We start from the raw sequence: 22138 nt of genomic DNA, 5'->3' as shown, positions 1-22138 counted from the left end.
CAAGAGTTGGTTATATTTGCCTACTTCAGAAGGCCGTTTTGTGAGTTCTTTCTTCAATCACTATAAAGCTTGATTACTTATACACTAGAAGAATATTTACATATTGGTGTAAACTGGTGTGCCCAATTCTACAGAATGTGATATAATGTCAGAAAATTCAAGCTAATTAAAGATTTCTATTACAAAAATATTAATTATATCACAATATCACATGTACATTTTAAAATTCCACTAGATACATGGAAACCTCTGTGCGTTTGAATTATGGGTCAGTTTCCCAAAATTGTATTTTTATCCTCTTTTCAGGGTAGCATATCTAGTGTGGAAAGCAAGATAAGATTAAGCCATATAAAAGTATTGTAAACATTGGAAGAAGCTGGATTTGATACATACATTTGAAACAAAACTGATAAAAATCACATCTGCTTAGTTCAGTTGTCAACAGAGGACCAAGAAGCAGTAGCTGAAATATGTAATTGTCTTTATCATTGCTGTCATCATCATCATCATCACCATCATCATCACCTCATTTCTTTAGGTTTAAGCATAACTTCATATATATTATCTCATTTTGTCCTGGTAAAGCTGTTATGATCATTGTTCTTATAGGAGAACTAAGTCATAAAACAAATAGATGGTTTTGCCAAGGTCATTCAGAGAGTAAGGTGTAGAATTCAGGTATCTTAATCCTTGATTTGCTATTCTTTTATCACCACCTGTAATTTGGAGCTAGATTCTCACTGTTAATAAAATTAATAAAATTCCAATAGTTTATTTTTTGCTATTGTTTCCCTTGCCTCAGGGGACATATCTAGAAAGATATTGCTAAGGTTGATGTCAAAGAACTTACTGCCTGTGCTCTCTTCTAGGATTTTAATGGCTTCAGGTCTCACATTTATATCTTTAATCTATTTTGACTTTATTTTTGTGTATGGTATAAGAAAGTTGTCCAGTTTCATTTATTTTTTTTTATTTTTTATTATTTTTTTGATTTCTTTTTTCAGTTTCATTCTTTTGCATTTAGCTGTCCAGTTTTCCTTGTTTAAAAAAATGTTTTTATTTATTTTTGAGAGAGTGCAAGCAGGGGAGGGGCAGAGAGGGAGAGGGACAGAGGATTTGAAGCAGGCTTTGTGCTAACAGCAGCGAGTACAATATGGGTCTTGAACTCATGAACTGTGAAATCATGACCTGAGCCAAAGTTGGACACTCAACTGACTGAGCCACCCAGGTGCCCCTGTCCAGTTTTCCTAATACCATTTGTTGAAGATACTGTCTTTCTCCCATTGTATATTCTTGTATCCTTTGTTGAAGATTAATTGACCATATAGTTCTGGGTTCATTTCTCAGTTTTATATCCTGTCCCATTGATCTATGTGTCTATTTTAGTGCTAGTACCATACCGTTTTGGTGACTATAGCTTTGTAATATAGCTTTAAGTCTGGAATTTTGATATCTTCAGCTTTGCTTTGCTTTTTCAAGGTTGCTTTAGCTATTTGGGGTCTTTTGTGGGTCTATACAAATTTTAGCATTGTTTGTTCTAGCTCTGTGAAAAGTGCTGCTGGTATTTTGATAGGGACTGCATCAAATGTGTAGATTGCTTTGGGTAATATAGGCATTTTAACAATATTTGTTCTTCCAACCAATTAGCATGGAATATCTTTCCAGTTATTTGTGTCATCTTCAACTTCTTTCATAAGTGTTTTAGAGTTGTTTTTTTTTTTATTTTTTTTTTCAACGTTTATTTATTTTTGGGACAGAGAGAGACAGAGCATGAACGGGGGAGGGGCAGAGAGAGAGGGAGACACAGAATCGGAAACAGGCTCCAGGCTCTGAGCCATCAGCCCAGAGCCTGACGCGGGGCTCGAACTCACGGACTGCGAGATCGTGACCTGGCTGAAGTCGGACGCTTAACCGACTGCACCACCCAGGCGCCCCAAGTGTTTTAGAGTTTTTAAAGTACAGGTTTGTCACTACTTCAGTTAGGTTTATTCCTAGGAACATTATTGTTTTTGGTGCAATTATAAATGGGACTGATTCCTTAATTTCTCTTTCTGCTACATCAAAATAAAAGTTTTTGCACTGCAAAGAAGACAATCAACAAAACTAAAAAGCAACCTATGGAATGAGAGAAGATATTTTCAAATAACCTATCTAATAAACAGTATCCAAAATAGATAAAAAAAAAACTTACAAAACACAACACCCCTAAAATGGATAATCCAGTTAAAAAATGGACAGACAAGAATAGATATTTTTCAGAGAAGACATTTTTCAGAGATGACCAAGAGACACATGAAAAGATGCCCGCAATCCTGATCATCAGGGAAATACAAATCAAAACTACAGTGAGATATCACCTCACATCTGTCAGAATGGCTAAAACCAAAAACACAAGAAACAACAGGTATTAGTGAAGATGTGGAGAAAAAGGACCCTCTTTCACTGTTGGTGGAAATGCAAACTGGTACAGCCACTGTGCAAAACAGTATGGAGGTTTCTCAAAAAGTTAAAAATAGAACTATCCTATGGCCCAGAAATTGTAATAGGAGGTATTTGCCCAAAGCATACAAAAACACAGGTTCGAAGAGGCACGTTCATCCTGGTGTTTATAGGCACATTATCAACAATAGCCAAATTACGGAAAAAGCCCAAATGTCCATCAACTGATGAATGGGTAAAGTAGGTGTGGTGGTGCACACACACACACACACACACACACACACACACACACAGGAATATTACTCAGCTATCAAAAAGACTGAAATCTTACCATTTGCAATGACATGGATAGAGCTAGAGTGTATTATGCTAAGCTAAATAAGTCAGAGAAAAATACCATATGATTTCACTCATATGGAATTTAAGAAACAAAGCAAGTGAGCAAAGGAACAAAAAAGAAAGAGAGAGGCAAACCAAGAAACAGACTCTTATCTATAGAGAACAAACTGATGGTTACTAGATGGGAGGAGGGAAAGGAGATGGGTTAAGTAGGTGATGGGGATTAAGGAGGGCACATGTTGTGATGAGCACAGGTGATGTATGGAAGTGTCAAATTACCATATTGTACACCTGAAACTATTATTACACTGTGTCTTAATTAACTGGAATTTAAACAAAAACAAAAACAAAACTAATAAAATCTTGATTTTGCATTGCTCATTACATTTTACAAATTTCTTTTACATAGATTATCTAATTTCAGTCTAAGAACAGTACTGAGGTAGTTGTGGCAGTTGATATGAATTAAGTCCTTATCAAATGGCTTTCAGTATATTATATTGTGGTAGGCAGCTTTAAGGTGGCCCTCGATGATCTGTTCCTCCTGGTATTTCTGCCACTCCCCCCCTCCCTCCTTGAGTACATGTTGGCACTAGAGACTTGCCTCTAATGAATGGAATACAGCAAAAGTGATGGGATGTCACTTCTGACAAAGTGACAAAGAGGCTGTGCCTTCTGTTTTGGAATCTCTTGCTCTCAGCCCTTGCTCTGGGGCAAGCAAGCTGCAACATCTGGGAGAAGCAAGCTCTGTTAATAATAGCCCTGTATAGAGGTACACTTGACAATGGGTCACAGCGAGCCAGGATCTGGGCTTGTCAACAGCTACATTAGTGAGTTTGGAAGCATATCCTCCCCCAGTTGAGTCTTGAGAGGTTTGCAGTCCTATTTGACACTTTGATTGCAGCTTTGAGAGAAACCTGAGCCACTGGACCCAGCTAAGCCATGCCCAGATTCCCAACCCACATAAACTGTGAGAAAATTAGTCTGTTGTCTTAAGCCATTAGATTTGGGGGTAATTGGTTATGCAGCAACAGATGATTAATACATATCTTAAATTCCCACAGCCTGACAAAGGAGGAAATTAAGGTTTAGAGAGGTAATTTTCCCCAAAGCAAGTGGTCACCAAGTGGCAGAGGTAGTATTTGAACCTGGCTCATTGGACACCAGAGCTTGAGCCCTGTGTTGATTTGCTCCCTAGGAGTGAGACAGGATGCAGTTGACTTAACACAATGATGATGTAAGGGATGAATTCCAACACCACACTTTGATTTGAGTCACTTCCCTAAAAGGAGGCTAGGGAGGCAGGGCAGGTATTACTGTCCTATTATAGTGATGACAGACCCTATAGCACACACAGCCAGGAAGCTGGGACATTCACTTAGGCCTTCTGACCCTAAATCTCTACTCCATCCCTTCTTACCCCTACATTCATACTCATCTTTTATTTAAACAGACAAACCATATGCTACAAATACTATATATTTTAATATAATAGTAATGCATAACAATCATAATAACAATATTATAGAATCATCAGTTATTAATTAAATGCATACCAATATTATATATGCCTGCGAAAGAGGCACTTAGTACACTCAAGGCAAAGTGAGAGATTCTGCAAAAGTCAATGGGACCCAGTTGGCCACCTTTTTGGTACAAAGGCATAAACTGCCATGGATGTGCTGGAGAAAATTGCTCCATCTGAATCACAGGGCCATTGTTGCTCTACCAGGCTGAAAAACTAATCAAATCTTCTGAGCTTTGAGACTTTTGTTTCCTCTAAAGTCATTTTTCATCCCTTTTTGTAAGGTGCTACATTTATATGTAAGTGACCAAAACCTAGGGTGAGTACATTTTGGTCCTCCAATGCCTTGGGCATAAATTAAGGCCACAGCTGCCCACAGAACCAGGCTTTATCATGTCACAGAAAGGGTCAGGAGATGACATTGCTTTGCCATTTTAGAATCTTTGAAATAAAATATGCTAGCCAATGTGAGTGCATCTTAGTAATTTGCAAAATTGCTAATTACTAATTAAATGTCATATTTAATACTTGATTTTTTAAAAACATCTGTGTAAGGAATTTAATTAGGTTCAGAGGGACAGAATGATCAAATGAAAATGTAATGAAAAAGGAAACCGTTCTCCTTCCCTGAATGTTTACTTAAATTATGCTGGACAATAATGGCAGGAGAGATTTATGGATTACTAAATGCCAAATTCTCATGCAGGTGACGAAAATTTCCTTGAGTAGGACAGAGTTCAAATTAAAATTTGTACTATGTAATAAAGTTTTAAGGTGTAAGCTACTTAAGTAAGTATACTCTTCTTGTACATTTACAGTAATACAGGACAGAGTTAATTACAATGCCACATTGTGTTGTCAGAAATTGTGGAGGGATAAATATTACAGAGTTCATAGGGATTGGTTTTGGAATGTGGAGTCTTTTTCTCCAGGGTCCTCGTCCTCCATCTTCCTCAGATGAGGTGAGCATTTAATTCTCATTCTTCCTGGACTCTGACAGAATCTTTTTACACTTCTCAGGCCTGTTTTCTCCCCAGTGATTTGCAAGCTTAGTAGAAATGTCTACAATTATATTGTTGCTAATCAGGCAAACTATTGGCTTTTATATAGTTTGTAGCTAGACATCTTATTGTCTGCATACTTTTTAATGGCATTTTCATTTATTCACTTGTGTTTTCCTAGTAGATAATCACATCATCTGTAAGTAATAATATAGTTACTGCATGACCAGTACTTATAAATTTATATCACTTTCTCTATTTTTTTCTTTTTCTTCTTTCTATCACATTGATTAGAACATTCAGATGACTGTTAAATACTGCTGCTGTTAGGCATCCTTGTCTTTATAGGGTTTTACCAATAAGCATGATGTTGTCTAGTGTTTGAGAAAGATATTCTTTTTTTTAAATTAATTTATTTATTTTGAGAGAGAGTGTGGGTGAGGGAGGGGCAGAGAGAGGGAGAGACAGAGAATCCTAAGCAGGCTCCACACTGCCAGCACAGAGCCTGACGTGGTGCTCGATCCTAGGAACTGCGAGATCATGACCTGAGCTGGATGCTTAACTGACTGAGCCACCCAGGTGCCCCGAGAAAGATGTTCTTTAAAAAAAATTTTTTTTAAACGTTTTTATTCATTTTTGAGAGACAGAGAGAGACAGAACACTAGTGGTGGAGGGGCAGAGAGAGAGGGAGACACAGAATCTGAAGTGGGTTCCAGGCTCTGAGCTGTCAGCACAGAGCCAGACATGGGGCTCAAACCTATGAACTGTGAGATCATGACCTGAGCTAAAGTCAGCTGCTTAACCAACTGTGCCACCCAGGCACCCTGAGAAAGATGTTCTTAATGTGAAAAACTGTTCCTTTTTATTTCCAGTTTACTAAGAAATTTATTTCTTCTATTTCTAGTTTGCTAGTTTGCCAGTTTTAAAAAAATCATAAGTATACAGTAAAACTTTGGTTTGCAAGAATAATTAGTTCCAGAAACATGCTTGTAATCCAAAGCACTCATATATCAAAGCAAATTTCAAGAATCATTGGCTCAGTTGTGATTATGTGACATTTGGCCTCATGTACTACTCAAGTTGCAAGATATTGCTCATTTATCAAGTTAAAATTTATTAGAAATGTTTGAGGAACACTAGTGTTGAGGAAATGTCTTGAGGAACACTAGTAGAACAAGTAACTCTCAATCCAAGGTTTTACTGTATATTGAATTTTGTAAATTTTTAGTACCCTTTGAGATGGCCATTGTCTCATTGATGTGATATTCTTGCTCATTTTTAAAGGCAGTTTGCCTTCCCCATAAAGAGTTCTCTGGTAATAAAATACTTCCAGCATGACAGCAACACATTTTATTGCTTAAAGATTACTTATCTCTCATCAGGGCTGTAGTTCTTTAAGAGTAAGTTCCCTGACATATTTTCCTGTTTCTTTAGCTTTAACAAAAACATTTAGTTTTTTATGTCATGCTGACTCCCATAGATCTGCGCTACCCAGAGTGTGGTTTGCCAGATAAGCAGCATCGGCATTACCTGGGATTTTGTGAGAAATTTAAATCCTTGGCTTCACCCCCCTCCTCTGCTGATTAGTAGCTTTGCAGGTGGGGACCAGGAGCATGAGGTTTGACATGCTTTCCCAGTGCTTCTCCTGCACACTATGGTTTGAGAGGCATCACTATAGAGTGTGCACTTTCCAGGTGCAGAGAAATTGCAGATGAAACTCCAGAGTCACATACTGGGCTCAGTCTCGTGTCCTGTGTGTATAAAGAAAGGATGTGTGAGTGGATTCAGGGTGTAGAGATTCAGTGGTTGGAGAAAGTAGCAGGGAAAGGCATTCTCTGGGGTTTGAGGATATATCTGATCAGAGGCAATGATGGTAATTAAAAGAGAAAAATTCTTGCCAACAGGGTTCAGGGCAGTGGAACTTGGCCTGGACCCATTTCTCTTTATTTTCTCCAAAGCCAGGACCACATTCTTCACCTCATTTTAGGTCAGGATTGTTTGTACAACACCCCCATAAGAACAATAATGACAATAATTGTAATAATACCATTTCTTCATGGCCTAAGTTGTACTAAGTTTTCTTTACTCCTTACAATTGGTCTATAAGGCAGGAGTTGTGATTCACATTTTAGAGATGGGACAATGAAGCACAGAGGAATCAAATAAATTACTTTAGGTGATAAGGACAAAGGGGAGAGAATCAGATTACAATCAACAGAAGCAAACTGGAGAATCAGAATAATAACACTATGGAAAATCAATACAATGAAGGCAAAAAACTAGTGATGTTTTCTTAAAAGATTATGCTTTTGGGGCACCTGGGTGGCTCAGTCGGTTAAGCATCTGACTTTGGTTCAGGTCGTGATCTCACTGTTTGTGAGCTCGAGCCCTGCATTGGGCTCTGTGTTGACAGCTCAAAGCCTGGAGCCTGCTTTGGATTCTGTGTCTCCCTCTCTCTCTGCCCCTCTCCCACTCATGTACTGTCTTTCTCTCAAAAATAAATAAACATTAAAAAAATTTAAAAAGATTATGCTTTTGTAGACACAAAAATTATTTCTGAAAGAAAACCAAACTAGCACCAAGGAATGGAGCTGGGATGGATGTAGAAAACAGAGTGTAATTCTGTCCTTTCTGGGCCATAGAAATTGTGTGGAGTGGTTCTTGGTAGCAGTTCGCTAAATACAGTTGTGGTATAGCTGGGAGCAGCAGCCCCAGAATTGAAGGCAAAGGTAGAATGCAGCATGAGGTCAGAGGCAGCATCTCCGGCTCAGGAACTGCTGTGTCGGATGTGACTGCAGGGGTTTCCCTGGTAGAATTTGTTCTGAGAGGTTCTTCAAGCTGCCAAGTTTCAGTCAGCCCTTGTCAAAAGTGTACAGCATAAAATCTCTTTGTGGGGTACTACGTTACTTAATTGAACAGGCAGAGATATCAAGGAGAGGTTTTTCGTGAGCAGTTTTTCTGTTATATTTCAGCTGTCATGCAGGTCCAATCATAAAAGGAGCAGTTATGGCAAAGTGTATTTCAAGTTCAAGCATTAAACACACACACACACACACACACACACACACACACACACAGTCCCCTTATGATGATTTAAAAATTCCTTCCCAAGACAGTTGGCAGTTCACCCTCTCTACCTTCTCACGAGAAGTTCTGCATCAAGGGACCACATATGTTTATAGGAATTCTTGCTTTCCATCCACGTTCAGTGATTCAAGTGATATATTTACGTGCTGAAATGGGAAGGAGGAGGGACTAAAGGTGAAATGGAAAAATATTTACAAGTTTGTAAACTCTTCAGTGGCTTACAAACCTGGGTATATGAAATAAGTAAATGCAAATCCCAATGCTGCCAGGAACCTGGAAAATCTAATGAAATAAGTATATGCAGATGTCAGAGCTGGAAGGCCTGCAAGGTTATCTAGCTTAATCCTCTGTAGTCAAAGTCCAAATAAAAAAATATCCTGAGAAGGACACAGAGGCATACTGCCCAGATCCCTCCTTCAAGAAAGAGCTTATAGCCAGCTGCTGAGATTGGGTCTGGACAGCCTTCAGCCATCAGCCCCTTTGGGGATGTCCTTGGCCATTGAGAGCTGCCTCTCCCAAAATGGTGCTCTTTTCGGGGTAGCTCCCACTCAGTGCCTGATGGAGGAAGGGGTTGGAAAGCCGGACCCTTTTCACCTAGTTTGGGGCAACTATGATGGATCCTTTTAGCTCAGATTCCCCACAGGGTTGGCTGAGGCTGTTGTTCTGCAGCTCAGTTTCTCCCTCAGTCCAATCCTGTTTCCTTCATTTCCTCCATTGTGGCTCTCAAGACAAGGGCATTCCCTAATCAACATACTGCACAATAAAACCCATCTTAGACTGTGTTTCTCTTAGAGCACTGAGAACCCAACCTGTGACATGTCCCCAAACATGCTGCACTTCCCAGTGATGCAGAGTGCATACTTCACAGGTAGTCTTAACTGTGAGTCAGATAGTGTTGGGCAACTCTTCCATGAAGTGCCGGAATCAGCCTCTCTGCACATTTTGTTAACTACATCTGCCCTCCTGAATGAACCAGAGCAAGACTAGGCCATCTGCAGTCTATTTCATTTATTTCTACTCTCTTGCGAAGAATTCTATCTTGCAGTAAAACAAAGTTTTAGCTGATTCATTATCATCTCCTTCTCTTTTGGTAATTGTGAGACAAAATTGAAGGGAAAAGCAAATGATTCATAGGTCAACAGTTCAGGAAACATGAAGTAGTTCATGTTTCTTTTTAGGTGACTATTACCATTTGGGGTGTGAGGGGTGATTTTGCAGGAGGAAGGGGCTTGGTGGGAGCCAGAGGAGAAACAAAGTGCTTTGTGGCAGAAGCACAGATTTGGAGTCATCTTGGGCAATTCTTTTAATCTTCTGAGATCCAACAAATATGTTTTTGTTCATTCTCCTGTGTTCTCAGTCTTGGTGAAAGGAAACATTATTCATCAAGTTTAGGAAGCTGAGAGTTGTCCTGCATTCCATACTTTCCTTCACTCTCTATGTCTATTTATTATTTGTACATTATCATTTCCTTCTTCCACTGTAGCCCTAATTAATTGTGTTCTTGTTTCCCTCTCTCCTTGTCTACTGCTACTACCTTGGTTTGGGCTCTCAGGGCAACTGCCTCCTCCACACTTATTCTCTTTCACTCTGTAGTGCAGTGAGAATGGCTTCTCTATAATACCAAACTAATTATTTTGGTCAACAGCTTAAAATACCATAATGAAGCATTATCATAGCAAAAACCTGGAAACAACCCAAACGCCCATCAGTGGTAGAATGGATAATTAAATCGTGGCATATTCATACAACACAATGGTATATAACAACAGCAACAAGTGAACAAGTTACTAGTATAACCATCCGCATGAATGAATCTCATGAATATAACACTGAACCAAATCATAAAAGATACCATTCTCTACACTTTACACAGATAGAAAGCTCAGAATAATCTATGATGTTGGAATGCAGGGAGTTGCATTTAGGGAGGTTGACGTGATGTCTGGGTGGGGTTGGGAAGGTTACTTGTGTGGTGATGTGCCATTTCTTATCTTGGTGGTGATTAGTAACATGGGTATGTTCACTTTGAGAAAAGTTGCTGAGCTTAACAACTAGGATTTGTATACATCTCTGTATGAACATTATTATTAATAAATACTTTTAAAAATCCTATAGTAATTTCCCCAGGCCTATAGGGTAAAGTCCAAATTCATAGGATCCCCTCAATTACCAGCATACTTCTCAGACCTTCTCTCTAGGTATTCTCCTTGTGTATGTTCTGGATTTTTTGAAGCTCCCTGAAAAGGACAGCAGGTCAGGTGGTTGGATGGCAAATACAGGTTTTTAATGAAAGAATGTGAAGCTGATAATTGTGGGGCTGATAACACTTACCCTACAGTGCTTTTCTGAAGATTAAATAAAAGAATGTATGTGCAGTTCTTGGTACAGTTCCTGAAGCATAGCCGACGCAGACGTTCATCATATTGGTTCCTTCCTCCTCCCCACTCCCACCAGTGCAGATGAATGGACCTATGATACCTCTGAACATTATTAGGGTATTGTAGCTGAAGTCACTTTTTGAGAGGTATTGCCTATAACTCTCATTATCCATTTGGTGAAGTTTACTCCCCAAAGACACTCTGGCTTGTCTTCAAGTCCCAAGATTACAAATCTTGACACAAATGTGACTTTCTTGGGCAAGCTGTCCCGACAAAACTCATACTTTAACATTTAAGTCAGATTCCTCCAAAATCCCTTGGAAATATCACCACATGCCCATTATCTGATAAAGGGATAAAGAACAGCTGCAGCTAAGGAAAGACATTTCCTGGAGTCTGGTTTTACTTTATTTGGGTGCTTTAGGTAGACGGGGTCATTAGAAGGATCTAAGAATTTTAGAATTGCATGCTGCTGCTTCTATTGGTTGCTGTTTTTCAAAATATTATATTCTTGCTATAAAAATGCTTTCCTTCTCATGCCACATTTCATAAAGACTTTCCATCTGGTCTGTACCGATAACTAGAATCTTGAGATGCTCATTCCTCTTACAACTTGTAGTTTTAAATGATCCAGATGTAGAAGAATTGGGTTTTACAGCTTTTTCTAAAGGATTTTGTCTTCCTAATCCTACAGCTGTATGTGTTGAGGACTGACCAACAGGAGAGAGTGCTAACAATGAACCTATTACAAGTTTTCCACTGGCTATGTTATTTTTCATTTGGCATGTCTTAGGAGAATAAAATCATGAAATGAAAGCATTGAAATCTATTAGGATAAGGACCATAGTGAATCAGCTAATCCACAGTGGGCAAGACAAAAAAGAGAAAGAGAAAAAGAAAGAGAGAGAGAACACTAAAAATGAAAAACAAGATTAGAATCAAACTGTATTAGAAATAGAATTCTCAAGGATTTTACCAATTTGTTATGATTTAGGAACAACAAATTGATTAATTGATCTTTATAAATTCTGGTTCTTAGTTTTTTAATCCAAAAAATTTGAAAAGGGACACCAAATTATGAAAAGTAGATAGAATATTGATGAAAGTCCTTTTATTCCCAGGAGGATGGACTCTGGTAAATTCACTCACCTGGGCCCTAAGCTTTAGGGGCCACAATACTGGTTCTACAAAACGACTCAGGGAGGAGGAAACAAGGGAGTAGTCAGCCACTCTAAAGAGTTGCTGCCCCATTGCCCCCTTTCTCTCCCTTGTTCACCCATTTCTTCTCCCTTTTCTCCTTCCTTGTCCATCCATCTGCCCCCTCCTTGCCCATAGAGCATATTCAGTGTTTTCATGAAGTTAATGTTCATATAATTTCATACATATAAAAATGTGGGAGGTGGAGGGGAAAGGAGCATATAGCATGAGATGCCCAGATTCACCTCTACCCTGAAATGGCCTTGATAACATAAGGTATGAATAATAAATCCCTGTTTTGTGGAAACTCACTTCTTGAGCAGCCTCAAGCTTATTTTCTCATGTAAATAAGCCTACAGAAATGGAGGAAAAGCCTCCCCATATTAAAATATTAGCTTCAGATCTTTTACTTTTAAAGGCTAGCATAGAAATAAAATTCCAAGAAGGACCACAGGCATGAAAAAATGACATGTGTATAAAGGTGAGGTGTAGGGAATCAGATGCTTGAGTAATGAGAAGATAACCCATCAGGTCAGGGCCTAAGGTTTTCTGTAAAGGGATCTGCTTTCAATCTGAAGCCTTGGAATCTTGGTGGTGGTGATGGTGTAATATGTTGATAGAGAGGAGCTTCAGCTAGTTGGGGATGAGATGCTGTTGGTGATAACCTCACTTTGCTCTCCAATAATAACCTCATCAAACAGGAACGGGAACATATTGCAGCATCACCTGAGCTTGTGGTGTGTCCTAGATTTTGTTTCTTCCTAAATACTATCTCTGAGAAATCCTGACTTGGTTATTTATCTCAAAAGAAAAGGAAGTTTGTTTACATAATTAATGCTGGCCAGGCATCAATAAGAAGAAATGGGGAGGAAATGTTTTGAATAGATACCAAAATGGCTAACAAAGGTGACATCAGGGTGAGTATCAAGGTACGCTGTGGTTGATGTGTCATCATGTGCCCAAGGGAAAGGTGTGTCCAGGAAGATACCCAGGAACACCTGGCCTAGGAATATGCCCCAAGTCAAGTTACCATGGGCAGGAGAAGAGAAAATGAAAACTTGAGTTTACTGTTTGTGATGTTGATTCCTGTAGAATTTTAAATTTGCCAGCTTGTAGATATAAATAGTCAATTTGAATACTTTTTAATATAAAAGTAATCTGTGAAGTCTTCATCACTGGAAATCTTTATAAGAGGAAGAATTACCACCTAAAGGAATATTTAGGCATGCATTTACCAAGACTCTGAGAACCACAGTTTTGGCTACATTATTTTTTGAGCTCCTTTCCAGTTCCATCATTACAAGTCTCAATTTATACAGAGATCTGTAGAAATCCCTGGGTTTCAAAAGCCCATATCAGATGATGATGACATAATAGTTAAGTTCTATCAACAATGATGAGTCAGGATTTGAATGAGTTTCTCTGTATAGATCTCTAGTGATGAAATATCTGGGCAGAAGTACTTCTCCCACTTCAAGGCAGCAAAATAGTTAGTTGTGGAGGTGCTGTGCAATTTCAGAAATAAGCAACACACTTTGCTTTAAACATGGTACAGAAATTGAACTGAGTCCCACTTGGGAGGCTAGCTTCATTTTCACAGTTCTGTGGTCTAAGGGCTAAAGTTCTGAAGGGAGGAGAAAGGCAGGCAGGCATATTTTCTGCACTTGCTAAATGGGCCTCAAACGCCTCCACTCATTTATTTGTTGAAGACAGGGTCATCTCATTTAATTCAGTAGGAATACAAGTGCACCAGAAGTACAGAAAGGCTGGCTCATAATTTCCTTTCTGTATTTCAAATCTGTATTTTGAAAGTATTGCAAATATGCTCCCTATGAAAGAAGCTGCATGGAGAGCCAGATCCAGGCCCCTGCTTCCTGCTCCATAAACAGGGTTAAGTCAGGGAAACCCTAGATTCATAAGTCCACCCTGGGTGTCTAAGGTCATGCACATTATGTCCAAATGTGTAACCATGGAAAATGTATTAGTAATGTCAAGTTCAGAACAGGAGCATAAACTGCTGGAGCTTGGGGTAAAAGAAGAGTGGTAGGAGAACCCTGACATATTTTGGAAAAACACCCCTCCCCCAACTTACTTGACCATCTATTATTCCCTCCTGGACTCAGATTTGGTGCAGGAGGCAGGGAAGGACAGTGAGGAAGGTTAGAAAGCATCATCCTGGGATGCTGACACCCTCTGCCTCACCCTTGTAACTCAAGGACAAGCAGGGTGGAGTTGAATACAAGGTCCTATACAAAACTGGATACAGGTTAAAAAAAAAGGCACAAAAAAGCAAAAGTATATATGTATTAACAAGGCAGAATCATGTATCATCCTGTGATAGGAGCAGGAATCACTTCCATTTAGCCTGGATTCCCTTTCCTTTTCATTACGCAGGAGGCCAGTCTCTCACCTTGCAGTATTGGGTTTGGAAATAGCCAAAGACTAAACTTCACGTCTTAACTTGCACTTTCAAGGTTTATTTTGTAATTTAAGAAAATGAGTCAAACCCATCATCTCCCCATCTGGGTATTTTCTTTATCAGGCTAAGCACATCATTATTTTCTGAGGGCTGGAGCAACCGTACGGTCCTTTCCAATCAAAGGTTTTTCAATCAGCGTTGGCTTTGAAATCACCTCATCCTCCAGCGGTCCTCGCCGCACACCCATCTCCGCGTGATTTCCACTCAAGTTTTTTCCTCCTAGCACCCCTCCCACATTCATTTCGTCTTTAAGCCGCCTCAAGTCTTTTGGCAAGGGCAGCAGGATAAAATTCTTCAACCACAATTATACACAATGTCGACACGCAGCTTCACACGTTTGGGGATTGTCTAACCTAGAAATGCGTTTCTTACTAAGAGGTCCAGGGGGCAGGCACAGTGCCCACGCGACCCCTGTAGTCTCCCTCCCCTTGTCCCAATCCGGCCGCCTTCGCGCCTCAGAGGGGGCAAAAATCCCTCAACCAGAGCTTGAGCCCCTGGCCTGGGGAGGGGGTGAGCAGGGAGGCCCAGGTCGTCCCCGGAAGCGTGCGCCCCTCACCTTGTGGACGGTGCGTGCATCCGCGTCGTACTGGGCGACCTAGGGCGTCCCGCTGGCTCCCCAAGTCTCACACGGAACGCGCTCCGTTCTCTCCCGAGCTTTATGAAAGCACAGCTTCTCTCAACACCCAGCTCTGGAGCACGCTGAGTCCAGGGGCGTTGGGCCCTCGAGCGTCCTTTGCCAGCGCCCGTGCCCCCTGGCTGCGGCCAGAAGGAGCTGGGAGCGCGATGCGCTGGGCTGCCCCGTGGCGCTGCAGGCGGCAGGCGCTGCGCTTTGCGAAGTCTGGGTGCCCCGACTGGAAGAGGAGGCGTGAGCGAGAGCTGGCAGGAGGAGGTGGAGGAGGAGGAGGAGCAGGAGCAGGAACAGGAACAGGAGCAGGGAGCAGTTTACTAAATCACCAGGCAGGTTTGCAGGCGCGCAGGACACCACTGAACAGCGAAGGGGGTGGGTGGGATGAAAAGGTGAGCCGGGGTGCGATGAGGGCGGTGGCGGTGGAGGAGAACTTGGAGGTCGGAGCTCTGAGGTGCTTCAGATCTTGCTTAGCCTGTAAAAGAGAAATTCTGAAGCTGATGGCGCCCTCAGGGCTCCCGGTTGCAAACGCTAGAGGGCAGCGCTGTCCACGCTATAAACCTGGCCTACAGGGTTGGCGGTGTGGACCAGGGTCTCACCTCCTGAGCCCTTTGTTGGTGGAGGCCCAGGCGAGAAGGGTCCAGGTGGTGCAAGGAAAGGCAGACCCTATATCCTTATTCTGTGGCCAGCTTGGGTTGGGGAGAGAGGGAATACAGTAGCTGACAGGTTTGGACTTTGCCTGTCTGTGGCTCCTCCAGGCAAATCCTCTGGAAGTGAATTACTCCTTTTTCCCCAGGGGGAAAATTACAGTCAGCATCCACAGGGTGCTTTAAGGAGAGGGGTGGGAAGAGGAGGGTGAGGAAGAAGTAGGGGAGCATTGGGGGTGGGGAAAAGTGGAAAGGGGAAGAGAGGTGGGGGAAAACAGAGGAGAAAAAGAGAAAAGGAGGTGTTGGAGTTGATATTTCAGGCTGCAAAGGTCTCTGTGCTCTTCCCAGTGTTCCAGGGATATTCACCTGCTGCCAGGCCAGAGGAGTTAACTTGGGAGGGACTTTATAGAATCCTGGCACTGCTGAAGGAAGCATACTGAGGGCTTTGGTTACTACTTCCCCAGAGGGAACTTAAGTGGTTCTGAAAACTTGAAGCTGTATATACATTGATTCCCTGATATTTTGGGAGAAAAAAAAATCAGATTATTTGAACTACAACCCTGGCAGATGGGAGAGGAGAGATTGGGAGTTATAAAATGGAATAGCAAATCTTTTTTTTTAAAGATGTTTTTATTTCGTTTCTGTATTCCAATTTTTAATTTAAATTCTAGTTAGTTAACATATAGTGTAATATTGGTTTGAGGAGTAGAATTTGGTGATTCATCACTTACATATCAAAACGAGTATCCTCCTTAATACCCATCCTCCATCTAGCCCATCCCCCACCCACCTCCCTCCATCAACCCTCAGTTTGTTTTCTATTGTTAAGAGTCTCTTATGGTTTGCTTCCCTCTTTTTTTTCTTTTATCATATGTTCATATGATTTGTTTCCTAAATTCCACATATGAGTGAAAATAATATGGTATTTGTCTTTCTCTGTCTTATTTTGCTTAGCATATACACTCCAGCTCCATCCATGTCAATGCAAATAGCAAGGTTTCATCTTTTTGATGCCTGAGTAATATTCCATTATATGTTATGTATATATCCAGTTGTATATATTATATATATTACATCTTCTAATTCATCAGTCAACAGACACTTGGGGTCTTTCTATAGTTTGGCTATTGTTGATAATGCTGTGGAATGGCAAGTTTTATGCAGACTATATGATCTATAGTCATCCTGATAGAAGTTGAAAGGACTTTGGAACCTCTGTAGACAACTATGTAGTTCCCCAAAATACCTGCCTCACACTTGCCTTTCTAGTGTGTGGCTTTATGGCTGAATTGAGAAGGCTTTATTTGATTTGATTTAATTTTTGGTAGCTTGGCTTTTCTAAAACAAATGAAATCCTTCTTTTTCAATTCAGAAAGCAAGCATGCATTCCTTTCTTCCTGCCTTCTGTAGTGCCTCTCAGGATCAGCAGGGGCTGAGTGATGGTGTGAAGGGGAATTTCACTAAACAAGAGAAAGGCAGGTTGGTAAACTATAGTCTTGAACTGTGATTAGCTTCTGTTAATCCTATTACACTAAAAGAAAAAGCTTAAGTGGACTAAAGCCAAACAGGAACATGGGATGGGACGATGTTTTCCTACCAAAGAAAGATAGTGCTTCCAAGTCATCAGTTTGAAATGTGTTAGGTGATAGAACTGTTATGTAAAAACAAGCAGAACAAAAATGTTTCTTTATTTTACTTTATTTTATTTTATTTTATTTTATTTTATTTTATTTTATTTTTTTACTTTCTAGAATTTATTTATTTTTTATAATTTACGTCCAAGTTAGCACACGGTGCAAAAATGATGTCAGGAGTAGATTCCTTAAGCCCCTTACCCATTTAGCCCATCCCCTCTCCCACAACCCTTCCAGCAACACTCTGTTTGTTCTTTATATTTAAGAGTCTCTTATATTTTGTCACCCTGCCTGTTTTTATATTATTTTTTGCTTCCCGTCCCTTATGTTCATCTGTTTTGTATCTAAAAGTCCTCATATGAGTGAAGTCATATGATATTTGTCTCTCTCTGACTAATTTCACTTAGCATAATACCCTCTACTTAGTTGCAAATGGCAAGATTTCATTCTTTTTTTATTGCAGAGTAATAGTCCATTGTGTATATACACACACATGTGTGTGTGTGTATAGTCCATTGTGTACATACATGCACACACGTGTGTGTGTGTGTGTGTGTGCGTGTGTGTATACACTTTGGCTATTGTGGTAGTGCTGCTATAAACATTGGGGTGCATGTGCCCCTTCAAATCAGCATACCTGTAGCCCTTGGATAAAACTAGTAGTGCAATTGCTGGGTTGTAGGATACCTCTGTTTTTAATTTTTTGAGGAACCTCAAAAATGTTTTTGAGTGACTGTTTTCCAGAGTGGCTGCACCAGTTTGCATTCCCACCAACAATGCAAAAGAGATCCTCTTTCTCTGCATCCTCACCAACATCTCTTGTTGCCTGAGTCATTAATGTTAGCCACTCTGACAGGTGTGAGGTGGTATCTCATTGTGGTTTTGATTTGTATTTCCCTGATGATGAGTGATGCTGAGCATTTTTTCATGTGTCGTTTGGCCATCTGGATGTCTTCTTTGCAAGTGTCTATTTATGTCTTTTGTCCATTTCTTTACTGGATTATTTGTTTTTTGGGTGTTGAGTTTGATAAGTTCTTTATAGATTTTGGATACTAACCCTTTATCGGATATGTCATTTGCAAATATCTTCTCTCATTCCGTTGGTTGCCTTTTAGTTTTGCTGATTGTTTCCTTTGCTGTGCAGAAGCTTTTTAAGCTTTTTATTTTGATGAGGTCCCAATAGTTCATTTTTGCTTTGGTTTCCATTGCCTCCAGAGACGTGTTGAGTAAGAAGTTGCTGTGGCCGAGGTCAAAGAGGTTTTTGCTTGTTTTCTCCTCTAGAATTTTGATGCCTTCCTGTTTTATATTTAGGTCTTTCATCCATTTTGGATTTATTTTTGTGTACGATGTAAGAAAGTGGTCTAGGTTCATTCTTCTCTATGTCGCTGTCCAGTTTTCCCAGCACCACTTGCTGAAGAGACTGTCTTTATTCCATTAGATATTATTTCCTGCTTTGTCAAAGATCAGTTGGCCATATGTTTGTGCATCCATTTCTGGGTTCTGTATTCTTTTCCATTGATCTGAGTGTCTGTTCTTCTGCCAGTACCATATTGTCCTGATGATTACAGATTTGTAGTACATCTTGAAGTCTGGGATTTTGATGCCTCCAGCTCTTGTTTTCTTTTTCAAGATTGCTTTGGCTATTTGGGGTCTTTTCTGGTTCCATGCACATTTTAGGATTGTTTGTTCTAGCTCTGTGAAGAATGCTGGGGATATTTTGATAGGGATTACATTGTTTATGTAGATTACTTTGGGTAGTATTGACATTTTAACAATATTTTTTCTTCCTACCCAGGAGCATGGAATCTTTTTCCATTTTTTTGTGTCTTCTTCAATTTCTTTCATAAGCTTTCTATAGGTTTCAGCGTATAGATTTTTCACCTCTTAGGTTAGATTTATTCCTAGCTATTTTATGGTTTTTGGTGCAATTGTAAATGGGATCGATTCCTTGATTTCTCTTTCTGTTGCTTCATTATTGGTGTATAGGAGTGCAACCAGTTTCTGTGCGTTGATTTTATATCCTGCAACTTTGCTGAATTCATGGATCAGTTCTAGCAGTTTTTTGGTGGAATCTTTTGGGTTTTCCATATACAGTATCGTGTCATCTGTGAAGAGTGAAAGTTTGACCTCCTCTTGGCCGATTTGGATGCCTTTCATTTCTTTGTGTTGTGTCATTGCTGAGGCTAAGACTTCCAATATAGTGGTGAGAGTGGACATCCCTGTCTTGTTCCTGACCTTGGGGGAAAGCCCTCAGTTTTTCCCCATTGAGGATGATATTAGCGGTGGGTCTTACATATATGGCTTTTATGATCTTGAGGTATGATCCTTCTATCCCTACTTTCTTGAGGGTTTTTATCAAGAAAGGATGCTGTATTTGTCAAATGCTTTCTCTGCATCTGTTGAGAGGATAATGTGGTTCTTGTCCTTTCTTTTATTGATGTGATGAGTCACATTGATTGTTCTTTGTATATTGAACCAGCTCTGCATCCAAGGTATAAACCCACTTGGTTGTGGTGAATAATTTTTTTAATGTATTGCTGGAGCTGGTCGGCTAGTATCTTGTTGAGAATTTGGCATCCATGTTCATCAGGGAAATTGGTCTATAGTTCTCCTTTTTAGTGGGATCTTTGTCTGGTTTTGGAATCAAGGTAATGCTGGCTTCATAGAAAGAGTTTGGAAGTTTTCCTTCCATTTCTATTTTTTGGAATAGCTTCAAGAGAATAGGTGTTAACTGTTCCTTAAATCTTTGGTAGAGTTCCCCTGGAAAGCCATCTGGCCCTGAACTCTTGTTTTTTGGCAGATTTTTGGTTACTGATTCGATTTCTTTACTGGTTATGGGTCTGTTCAAATTTTCTATTTCTTCCTGTTTCAGTTTTGGTAGTTTATATATGTTTCTAGGAATTTGTCCATTTCTTCCAGATTGCCCATTTTATTGGCATATAATTGCTCACAGTATTCTCTAATTACTGTTTTTATTTCTGTTGTGTTGGTTGTGATCTCTCCTCTTTCATTATTGATTTTATTTATTTGGGTCCTTTCCTTTTTCTTTTTGATCAAACTGGCTAGTAGTTTATCAGTTTTGTTAATTCTTTCAAAGAACCAGCTTCTGGTTTCATTGATCTGTTCTACTGTTTTTTTTTGGTTTCCATAGCATTGATTTCTGCTCTAATCTTTATTATTTCCTGTATTCTGCTGGTTTTGGGTTTTATATGCTGTTCTTTTTCCATCTCTTTAAGGTGTAAGGTTAGGTTGTGTATCTGAGACCTTTCTTCCTTCTTTAGGAAAGCCTGAATTGCTATATACTTTCCTCTTATGACCACCTTTGCTGTGGTCCAGAGGTTTGGGGCTGTGGTGTTATCATTTTCCTTGGCTTCACTGTACTTTTCAATTTCCTTTTTAACTTCTTTGTTAACCATTCATTCTTTAGTAGGATGTTATTTAGTCTCCAAGTATTTGTTATCTTTCCACATTTTTTCTTAAGGTTAATTTGAAATTTCATAGCGTTGTGGTCTGAAAATATGCACGGTATGATCTTGATCTTTTTGTACTTGCTGAGGGCTGATTTGTGTCCCAGTGTGTGGTCTATTCTAGAGTACATTCCATGTGCACTGGAGAAGAATGTGTATTCCTCTGCTTTAGGATGAAATGTTCTGAATATATCTGTTAAGTCCATGTGGTCCAGTGTGTCATTCGAAGCCATTGTTTCCTTGTTGATTTTCTGTTTAGATAATTTATCCTTTGCTGTAAGTGGGGTGTTCAAGTCCCCTACTATTATGGTATTATTATCAATGAGTTTCATCATGTTTGTGATTAATTGATTTATATATTTGGATGCTTGCACATTTGGAGTATAAATGTTTACAATTGTTAGTCTTCTTTGTGAATAGACCCCTTAATTATGATATAATGCCCTTCTTCATCTCTTGTTATGTCTTTATTTTAAAGTCTAGGTTGTCTGATATAAATATGGCTACTCTGACTTTCTTTTAGTGATCATTAGCATGATAGATGGTTCTCCATCCCATTGCTTTTAATCTGAAGGTGTCTTTAGGTCTAAAGTGGGTCTTTTGTAAACAGCATATAGATGGATCTTGTTTTCTTGTCCATTCTGTTACCCTGTGTCTTTTGATTGAAGCATTTAGTACTTTGACATTTAAAGTGAGTACTGAAAGATAGGAATTTATGCTATTATGTTGCCTATAGAGTTGGAGTTTCTGGTGGTGTTCTCTGGTCCTTTCTAGTCTTTGTTGCTTTTGATCTTTTTTTTCCCTATCTTTTCTCCCCTCAGAGAGTCCCCCTTAAAATTTCTTGCAGAGCTGGTTTAGTGGTCAGTAACTCCTTTAATTTTTGTTTGTCTGGGAAACTTTTTATGTCTGCTTCTATTTTGAATGACAGCCTTGCTGGATAAAGAATTCTTGGCTGCATATTTTTCTGATTCAGCACATGGAATATGTCCTGCCATTCTTTTTGATTTGCCAAGTTTCTGTGGATGGGTCTGCTGAAAACCTGATCTGTATTCCCTTATAGGTTAAGGACTTTTTTCCCCTTGCTGCTTTCATGATTCTTTCCTTGCCTGAATATTTTGTGAATTTGACTATGATATGCCTTGTTGATGGTTGGTTTTGTTGACTCTAATGGGAGTTCTCTGTGCTTCTTGGATTTTTGTGTCTGTGTCTTTCCCTGGTTTAGGACAGTTTTCCACTATAATTTGCTCATGTAAACCTTCTACTCATTTTTCTCTTTCTTCCTCTTCTGGGTCCCCTATGATTCTGATGTTGTTACTTTTT

General features: G+C 39.7%; 1 protein-coding gene across 1 annotated transcript in view; it reads right to left on the bottom strand.

Annotated features, from left to right (window-relative positions):
• The window catches only part of HTR1E (5-hydroxytryptamine receptor 1E), an 85464-nt gene extending 69926 nt beyond the window's left edge, over positions 1–15538 (bottom strand). The window contains exon 1 of the mRNA XM_045498958.1: positions 15002–15538. The gene's annotated coding sequence lies outside the window, so the exon portion shown is untranslated. The remainder of the gene's footprint in view (positions 1–15001) is intronic.
• Positions 15539–22138: the final 6600 nt, after the last annotated feature.

The sequence above is a fragment of the Leopardus geoffroyi genome, chromosome B2 (assembly GCF_018350155.1).
Source record: "Leopardus geoffroyi isolate Oge1 chromosome B2, O.geoffroyi_Oge1_pat1.0, whole genome shotgun sequence".
Lineage (NCBI taxonomy): Eukaryota > Metazoa > Chordata > Mammalia > Carnivora > Felidae > Leopardus > Leopardus geoffroyi.
Note: the sequence above shows the minus strand (reverse complement) of the source record. Positions and strands in the feature narration are given on the sequence as shown.